Genomic DNA, 9382 nt, shown 5'->3' with positions numbered 1-9382 from the left:
TAAACTTGAACTTACGTAGGTAGGTTGAATATAATATGTTTGTAACTCGCTAACACTATACTGGCTTATATTGTATTTTTATCACGAACAACATTAACACGCAATATTTTCGACGGAAATGATAGTATTTCGGCAGAAAATGACAACCCGCGTGTATAAATAAACCACTGTCATTTTGTTTGAATGATTTGAAACTGTCAAAATTCCGTCATCTCTTTCTGTTACACGAGTCATTATGGTAGAGAGCGAGAGATCAAACCAATCCTTCTGTTCTCACCAATGAGATCTGAGCTTTTAGCCATATTATTCGTTTTCTATAAGAATTTTGAGGTGGGCGTGGCGGTTTCAAATGAGTTTCGAGGCCAAAGCTTAGTTAAATGCCCCTGATGACTGGCCTGAATTCCTTCCCGTTGTCGCTTATATAAGGCGAAGAACTAGTTGCTATGGTTATAAACATTTCCAAACAAACCCCTAGGCAACGGCCGCTATAAAAAATAATCGTTGAGTAGTTGTTAAAATAACCTGTTTTGGTGTTAAGAAGGTACCACTGTAAAAGCGGTGAACGCAACCGCAGAGGCACGTAAAACAATAGAGCTACGGCAGAGCGTCACTCGGTGCATAATACGACAGTTTAGACTACAAACTATTTAGGCATATTATTGTAGAGGCCGAATTTTAAACTCTGGGATTTGTTACGGTGTTTTAATGGCGAGGGCGACATTATACAATGGCTCACAAAAATTTAGCTTCTTTTTAAATTAAAGGAAATAACAGATGTGTCGTCGATCATCCCGATGTTTTTAGAGGGACCCGCCTTTGCTGTATACAACGTACTTAGTCCAGAAATCTAAAGAAACGGCGACGCAATAAAAAAAGAGCTTGTGTGTGCATTTGCGACGAATTCATTTCTGGCCTATGAAGAATTAGTGAGGCGCAGATGGCATGACGAACCGGTCGATGTATTCATGGCGGATCTGAGGAGGCTGGATAAGCTAGCAGGTGTTACGTCCGATGCTCTCCTGAAGAAGGCATTCATAATAGAACTGCCATCAATGGTATCACTCGAATTGCGCGCGCTGCCAAAAGTAGAGTCAGTGCATTTATCAACCATTGTGGACCGTGCTAGAGCTCTGATGGCAGAGCTCGTGGATCAGCCTGTCGTAGCGGTAGCTCAGGGTCGACGGATATTCGCTCCTTGTGAAGGAATAAATGTAAATGCAAGACGGCGTTGCCTCAAATGCGGTGGGCCATACATGCCGAAATAGCTTGTAGTCTAAACTGTTTTGTGCACAGTAACGCTCTTGTGTAACGTTCTACCGTAAATAACTTTTTTAGATTAAATAATAAAATTATTTTAGATTAACTTATCAAAAATACCTAATTACATTTCTTCTTTCACGTGTTTTTTTTGTTATTTTCATGCACCAAATAACAATCATTTGTCTACGACCTGAGCGCTGCAGCCCTGATGCATACCATGTCAAGGGCCTGTTCCTCTGGCCTTCTATCATCCTGTATATGTGGCCAGCCGCCCAGAACAAGACTTGTTTTTAAAATCAAAGATCCTGTGACTACGGAAAACCCTGTAAAAGGATCTACGGAAGTCCAACTGACTACTACATTAAGTGAAGATACACAATTGATAGAACTCAATGCAACAACAGAGAATGTGGCCACTCTTGCGTGAAGAGGTAAAAGAATGGAAAACAGAGAGCAGGCAGTAGACAGAGGAAGGCTTATAACACCAAAGAGACACTGGAAGAAAAGCTGGAGAGACTGGAGCCGTATATTGCGCTAGCTAATTTGAAGAACAGCAAAGTTGGACGAAAGGTATAATTCTTACATTCAACATACCACGTTTTTTGACGAAATTTTGTTCATGGTTTGCATTTGGTATATGGGTAATTTGCTTCAGTACTGCAATATCAAATAAGTTTTCTTTCTTCTGCCAACGTTTGGGACAGCGTGACAGCATTCATCGATTACACATTTGCCCTGATGATGGACACTGTGACGCTGTCCGTAACGTTGGCTAAGGAAGGAGGTAGAGGAACACGGCATTATTCCCGTAACAAATTTCGAAAATACTTTTAGCCGTGAAAATATCATAATCACATCCATGGATATATTTTTCCTCTTTTGTTAAAAGTCAAGTGTGCGAAATTTCATCAAGAAGTATCAAAATTCTGCTTTGATTTGAAATCTCATGAACACAGCTATAGGTTTAATCAAATTGTTAACATGGCGAACTGAGCCGAACTCGCATGTTTTGTGTGAATTCTGCGTAAGAGTCCCAACTGCTCCCCGCTGTCTGAATCCAATGAAGCTATAGCATCTCCAAGTGGGCTATGTTGTGAGGCTGGGGAAAGGTTGTGGAGGAAATGAAAATGTGTTAGAGTGTTAGAGGAAGGATTAGATATACAATTTCTGTTGTGTTTTTCTCAACTCCCATCGTTTGTATTTTTTCAGATTGCCGAGCGTTCCCCGCGCATCGCGTGTAAGTGTGACGGCGTGTCAGGGCTCGTGCAGCGTGCGCACGTGCGGTGCAGGGCACTACGGGGGCGCGGGGCCCTGTCGGCAGGCAGCCCAATACCTGGTCTTCGTGACACCCAGCCCGGACTACTGTAGGAGGGCCCCCGGCAATGGGAGTTTGGGCACCGCCGGAAGGTGAGGATTTTAATTACCCAACTAACTTGTTTTGGTAAATATCTAGATACCAGCCACACGGTTAATGGGAATATTTTATTATATGAAACACTTTGTATCAATTACATAACAACGAAAAACAACTACATATTTCATTAGGTTGATACATTAATCGGAAATGGAAAATAATTCTTTTTAATGGTTATTTCGCTCTATGGACTGAGTGCTGTAGAAATAAAATCCATGAGGCGTACATGTGTAAAACTATGAATGCTCGTGGAAATGATGGAGATTGCCAAAGAATAAAAGGCTGATGTAAGCGTAAAGAGTAAGATTATGATAGGGACGCTTAGATGGTTAGAATGGATATCCACACTTTTAGGGGAAAACTTTTTGGGGAAACTCAGTAAACGCCAAAGATGTTTTTATCATACAAAAGAGGTGCCTACGAAAAATTACAAACTCTGATCACCGGGATTCATGTAGACCAATTTTTAAAAATTAATCGTAATTTATTTTATTTACATTATATACAATTATAAGTCTTTATAAAATCTGCTTTTTTTTGGAACCTTCGTTTTGTGCTTTTTCATTTGTGGGACGTTATATTTTCCCTATGCAGCATCCAGCAGTAGTCGCCCATCATATTTGTATCCCATCGACCTTGATACCTTCTCTCCATTTCCTTGATATCTTGGTGAAACCTCTCACTTTGCTCTTCACTAACTGCACCAAGATTTTCCGGGAAGTAATCCAAATGGGAGTTCAAAAAATGGAGTTTTAAACTCATTGAGCATCCCAGATTTTTAAAATTGAACAACATATATTATTTTCTACGATATTTTCAAAGTCCGGGTCCTTCTGATTTCCTAGAAACTTCGTAACTACATCTTTAAAAGAATTCCATGCTGACCTCTCAACATCGTTCATCACATTTTCTAAGTTGTTATCTTTCATCAGCTTACGAATGTCAGGACCAACAAAAACTCCCTCCTTCAGTTCTGCTTCAGACAGACCAGGAAACTTGCTTGAAAGGTATTTAAATGTCTTGCCATCTTTTGGCAATGCCTTCACAAACTGCTTCATCATCCCAAGTTTGATATGGAGCGGTGGTAGAAGAACCTTTTTAGGATCAACCAAAGATTCAAAGTGCACGTTTTTCTCTCCGACCTTCAATGTTCTTTTCGGCCACACTTTTTGGTTCCAGTGTTTAGCTTTGGCACGACTATCCCATTCACAAAGAAAACATGGAAATTTTGTGTAACCACCTTGCTGTCCAAGTATCATAGAAATTACTTTAAGATCCCCACACACTGTCCACTCGAATTCCTTGTAATTTAATTTATCCAAGATCAATGCCAAGTTACCATAAGTTTCCTTCAAATGCACTGAGTGACCAACGGGTATTGATGCGTACCTATTCCCGTTGTGAAGTAAAACAGCTTTTATACTTTTTTTCGAGGAATCAATAAACAGTCTCCAATTTTCAGCTATATGTTAAACTTTGAACGTGGACATTAAACCATTAATATCGGAACAATAGACTAGCTCACCATCTTGAGAAAAATAAGGCTCAAAATGTTTTTCTTAAAACCAAGCAAAAGAAGTTCCAGGTGTCAATAAATTCTTCTCTTGCAGTCTGGATCCTAGTAATTCAGCAGAAATCTCGGATCAGGTCATTTAATTCAGCTTGAGAAAATTTTTGAGGTCCACTGGAGTCGCCTACTTCAAACTCGTCATTAGAACTTTCTTCTGATTCACTTTCTGATGATGGAAAATCGTCCAGGCTTTGGGGTGCTTCTGGTGTAGGAATGCCAGGTCCGTGAGGGACTGGGCGGAGTGCTGAATCCATGTTTGGGTAGCAAATTTGTTTTTTTTTATTATTTTTGGTACTATACCCTTGCACATTGCACGAACAAAAGTAGCAGTCATCGCTGTGGTTTCGAGGCTCTCTCCAAATCATGGGAACACCAAAACAAAAAGATTTAACTTTACCTTTTGACAACATTCTAAGTCCTTCAACACACCCTGAACAAACTCCATGCGGGGCCCAAAATTTTTCCTGGTCCCCTATCTTCACACCAAAATACGCAACATATATTTTTTTAATAAAATCATTAATATTTCTTTGTTGTTTTTTCACTACAAATTCACCACAAATATAGCAAAAACTCTCAGAAGAATTTACACAACCTCTTGAAGTCATTTTTGAAACGCACGTTACGAATGTTGGAACAGAAATAAATTAATGAAAGGGCATAGAAGGGAGTGGGTAGGTACCTTGGGAATTCCGGCATTCTCTCATAATACTTACTATGGAAAATCCCAATATATATAATTCAAAGCTGACTAATTTTATCGTCATGAGTTACTAAATGTTTTGTTTCAGTCTATAAAACTAAATATTATCTTATAATAAGTTTTAAATAATAAAAAATATATATTTCGGCAATAAACCCCGTTTTGCGCCTTAGGATAGGCAATCCCACAGTATTTTGCGTTTTGCGGAAAAACCTTACATAATGGAATTTTTTTGATAATTTTCCCGAATTCAGCAAACAAAAATACACGGGAATTACCTCTTATTTCAAAGAAAAAAAACGTTGCAGACCAGTGTTATTGTCTTATTTTTTATCTATAATATTTGGCTAATTTATATAGCGCCGTTTTCGTGAGATACAAACAATGATTACAGAATTTATTTGAATATCTAACTAGGGAGATTGAAATATTTCATAATATGATTATAATTATACTTAATTCATTGTTATGAAAATTTACTTAATAAGTAGGTACCTACCTATGTTTGTACTTAGATCAGATCAGTATTAGAATTGTGATTGTGAAATTACAGCCAGCTTCCACCATAATCCGCAAAATAAAAAAAATAAAAACGCTTATGCAAAGTAGCTGAGCCAGACATCATCAATACAAGAGTATCAAGAGCTACCAAGTTCAATTAAATTACATTCGACTACCACGTTCAATTAAATTACATTCGACTACCACGTTCAATTGAATTACATTCGATTACCACGTTAAATTAAATTACATTCGACTACCACGTTCAATTAAAATTTTCGAGAAATCATAAAATTGCACAAAATTTCAGTTGCCACAAGTTCAAAAACTACAAAAGGTACATGAAATTCAATGAGGTTAATTGCTGCAATTTTGAACACAAATATTAAGTCGGCTATAAATCTTCGATCTGAGAGTTTTAATAAATTGAATTTTTTCATTAGGTAATTATAGTTTATACTTTCAATGGGAATACCGAGTTAAAAGTTAATGTGTCTTAGGAATTTGTGTTGAATTTTTTCTATTAAATCTGAATGTATTTTATAATTGGGGGACCAGATCGAGGAGTTATATTCAATAAGAACAACACGTCAACTCACCAGAGATCAAATGAGAAAATAATTCACCGACTCCAGATATTTTCATATCAGAGGGTTCGGCTCGGTAGAACTTCTAACTGGGCCTATAAATCCTACTGATCCTTCAGTATAAATATTTAAAAATTCTTTCGTAATCCTGCATGTTTTTAAAATGACTGATTTTTGCATTTTTATATAAAAATTCTTTGACATATCTAATAAGCCTAAATTGAATGAGAGAGCTAGGTATAATGCCAGTAGCCGAAATAACAATGATTGTATGTTCAATAGACCATTTAGCAAATTTTACAGGAGACGTTATTTTTAGTTTTTACAGGCAAATTTTATAAACTTCTCGATATTGGTCATTTCATTTTATACATATGTGTAACAGGAAATGTTTAAAGATCATTTTTCGAAGATTGCAGCTATAATATGCCCATATTATGATTTTAAAGGTGGACGTTGAACATGGCTTGAAAATGATTATGTTGGATATTGAACATATTATGAGCTTAACCGGATAGCAGCCGAGTGGACAAATGTGTCGGATTCCCACCCAAGCGTCACGAATTTAAACCACTGCTCGCTAAGTACCCCATCATGCACAAGCAACATTTACCGTTTTCCTAAAAATCTGAAATATTTTTTTTAAGTTCTGTGACGTTCTTCATCTCCAAAGATGCCATATTTCCTATCGGGGCGTCCTGTGTGATGTTAGTGTTAAAAAAATAAAGTAAAAATCTGAGTTCGGCCCTGACCGGGATGAAGCGTTTTGTCTACGTATCTGGAACTTAGCTTGTCATATTTATTAAAAAAAACATATTTGTGGTTTTCGCGACTGTTATAAACCTCTTTTTTCCTATTTTTTACTGTCACTACTTCCCTCCCCCTAATAATTTTCTGTCAAGAATAGTATACATGCTTTTCATATGTAAGTACATCATCGCTTTACTCAATCACTGTCCAAGGCACTGTGTTACCAGCGTGGAAGATACTATCAGTATCGCCCTGGTGTAAGACCATTATTGACTTAAGGCGATGCACTACGTCGTGTAATATTTTAAATTGAGCCTCTATCAATAACAACCCTTACGTAGATGGCGATAAGGTTTAAATTTCTGCTTAACACCATCCGCCTGTTTTGATTTATGAAGCAAAAAAACATGGCCAAAAAGTGGCTTTTATTTTATTTTGTGGATGTTCAGGCATAAATATTTAATTTTTTTTCGATCATTTTATAGATAACTTAATTTGCCACATTATGCAATAAAATCTTAACCAAAAATGGGTTCGTAAGTAGGAGATTTTGAACTTTAAAGCAGTTTTCATATGCCTTATACATTATTTTTTTCTGGGCTTATAAAAAGACTTATCTAAAAAGTACTCGATTATTTCAAAGGCCAAGATGTATTCTACTCGCAGAATTTAATTAAAGCATCTGAAACATTTCTAGGCGACCAAATTTTCAAACCAAAAACACATGATTTTGCATTACTACGTATGGCATCGCCTTAAGCCATGTTTGGTTACCATACCTGAATAGTTAGCTACTTTCCCATCATCCTCTTCCTCATCTCCTTCCCATCCCCACTACCTTCAGCCTCCCAACATACGCCAATAATTGGGGATACCATTTTAACTCTTTTACGGTATTCACATAAAAAAGTTTGAAAATGACACCTTAAATCAAAACAAATCAGAGTTCATTGAACCGGAGTTACAGCAGACACACAACCGAATTTAATATTTTTGATGAACCATTTTTATTTTTACAATTTTCTCTTCAGAAGTCAAATAACAAATTGTAAACATGCTGTATGCAAACAATGCATCTGTATAAGTACTGTGACCGCATGAACGTTCACTGCAATACCTATCTATTCAGTGATATTACAAAACTTTTCATTCTGTTGATCAGTTAGTGGCTGACTTGACAAATGCGTAGGATTCTCATCCAGACGTCGTGAATTCACCTCGATCATTGCACAAACAACATCTTCCGCTTATAATTGTGGAGTTTTTGTTTTTATGTTGTCAGTTAATATTGTTATTTGCAATTATTAATCCTAAAAAAAAATCATTCTAAAATAATTCAACTTATTTTCAAACATTTCTGAAATTATACATCGAATTCTGTAATTGTTTTAATGAGCAAACACTGTAATCAGTATTCGTAATCATTCGGATAAAAATAAACCGTTTTGCCAATCAATACAGGCAACATTCTAGTATATTTAATTTAGTTGTTATTACGAGCGTGTACAAGTGTACTACCTAACCATCGAGCACACCTAAACGCACGTGCTTCACTTGAGCCGTTTTGGAATTGCATACGCAGTCACGTTGCAATCGTCGTGCTTTGGATGGTATTTCCGTTGTCTACCCTGAAATCAATTGTAAATTATAATATTTAGCTAACATATTAATTTTTGTAAGTAGTAAACATTAGACCACATGCTTGAATGAATGTTTTTAATTTTTTCATATTTAATAAATCAAAACAACAATTTCCTTTGAAATCATAAGATTTGTAAATAGGTTCTAATACCCACCTACTTATACCATAAACCTTGATTTTTATTTATTTATTTGTGGTATTGGTACATAGTTATCAGTGTCCTAATACAATCCTCGTACAGAAGTAATATTTTTTTAATGAACATTTTTAGAATAAGTCGTTCACATATTTTCGTAATTTATGTTTAAATTTGTTCATGTTTTTGTCTAATTTTATTTCTTCTGGTAATTCGCCAAATATGTTCATACATCAACGTGAGTACATCAACGACTTTTGACTATGGGTTAATAAATTAAATTTACATGACATTTAAAAAAAAATCAATAAAGGTGCACAAGTAAGCATATATGTTAAGGCGAAACATACTACGAAATAATGGAAAATCATGAGTCTTTGGTTTGAAAATATTATCGCTTAGAAATATTTTAGATTCTTCGAGTAAAACACATCTTGGCATTTGAAATAATCAGTCTTTTTTAAGCACATAAAAAATAATGGATAAGGCCTGTAAGCACTGCTTTTAAGTACAAAATCTCCTAAGTTCTTTAGAAAATTATTGTAAAACATATAGGTATTTGTGACTGAAATTCGCAAAATATGAACTAAACACACTTTTTGGCGTGCTTTTCTTGCATAATTCAAAATAGGCGGCTGGTGTTAAGCGGGAATTTAAACCTTATCGCCATAGACATAAGAAGTGTATTTGTTAGCTTCCCGAATCCAAATGTTACGGTAAAACGCAATACGGCTTACACGAACGTTAATTTACGCAAACTAAATTTGCTAAAAAACTGTATAATGAACAAATATGGATGGCTTGCATACACTTCAAATG

General features: G+C 36.0%; 1 protein-coding gene across 1 annotated transcript in view; it reads left to right on the top strand.

The window, feature by feature from the left end:
- Nucleotides 1–570: 570 nt before the first annotated feature.
- LOC149411176 (cryptochrome-1-like) overlaps nt 571–9382 on the top strand; it is a 44883-nt gene continuing 36071 nt past the window's right edge. Inside the window, exons 1-2 of the mRNA XM_089647321.1 lie at nt 571–1830; nt 2470–2667. The gene's annotated coding sequence lies outside the window, so the exon portion shown is untranslated. The remainder of the gene's footprint in view (nt 1831–2469; nt 2668–9382) is intronic.

The sequence above is a fragment of the Hesperophylax consimilis genome, chromosome 26 (assembly GCF_061612785.1).
Source record: "Hesperophylax consimilis isolate HC1 chromosome 26, BYU_Hcon_1.0, whole genome shotgun sequence".
NCBI lineage: Eukaryota > Metazoa > Arthropoda > Insecta > Trichoptera > Limnephilidae > Hesperophylax > Hesperophylax consimilis.
The sequence above is the reverse complement of the archived record's forward strand: the minus strand, read 5'-3'. Positions and strand labels throughout refer to the sequence as shown.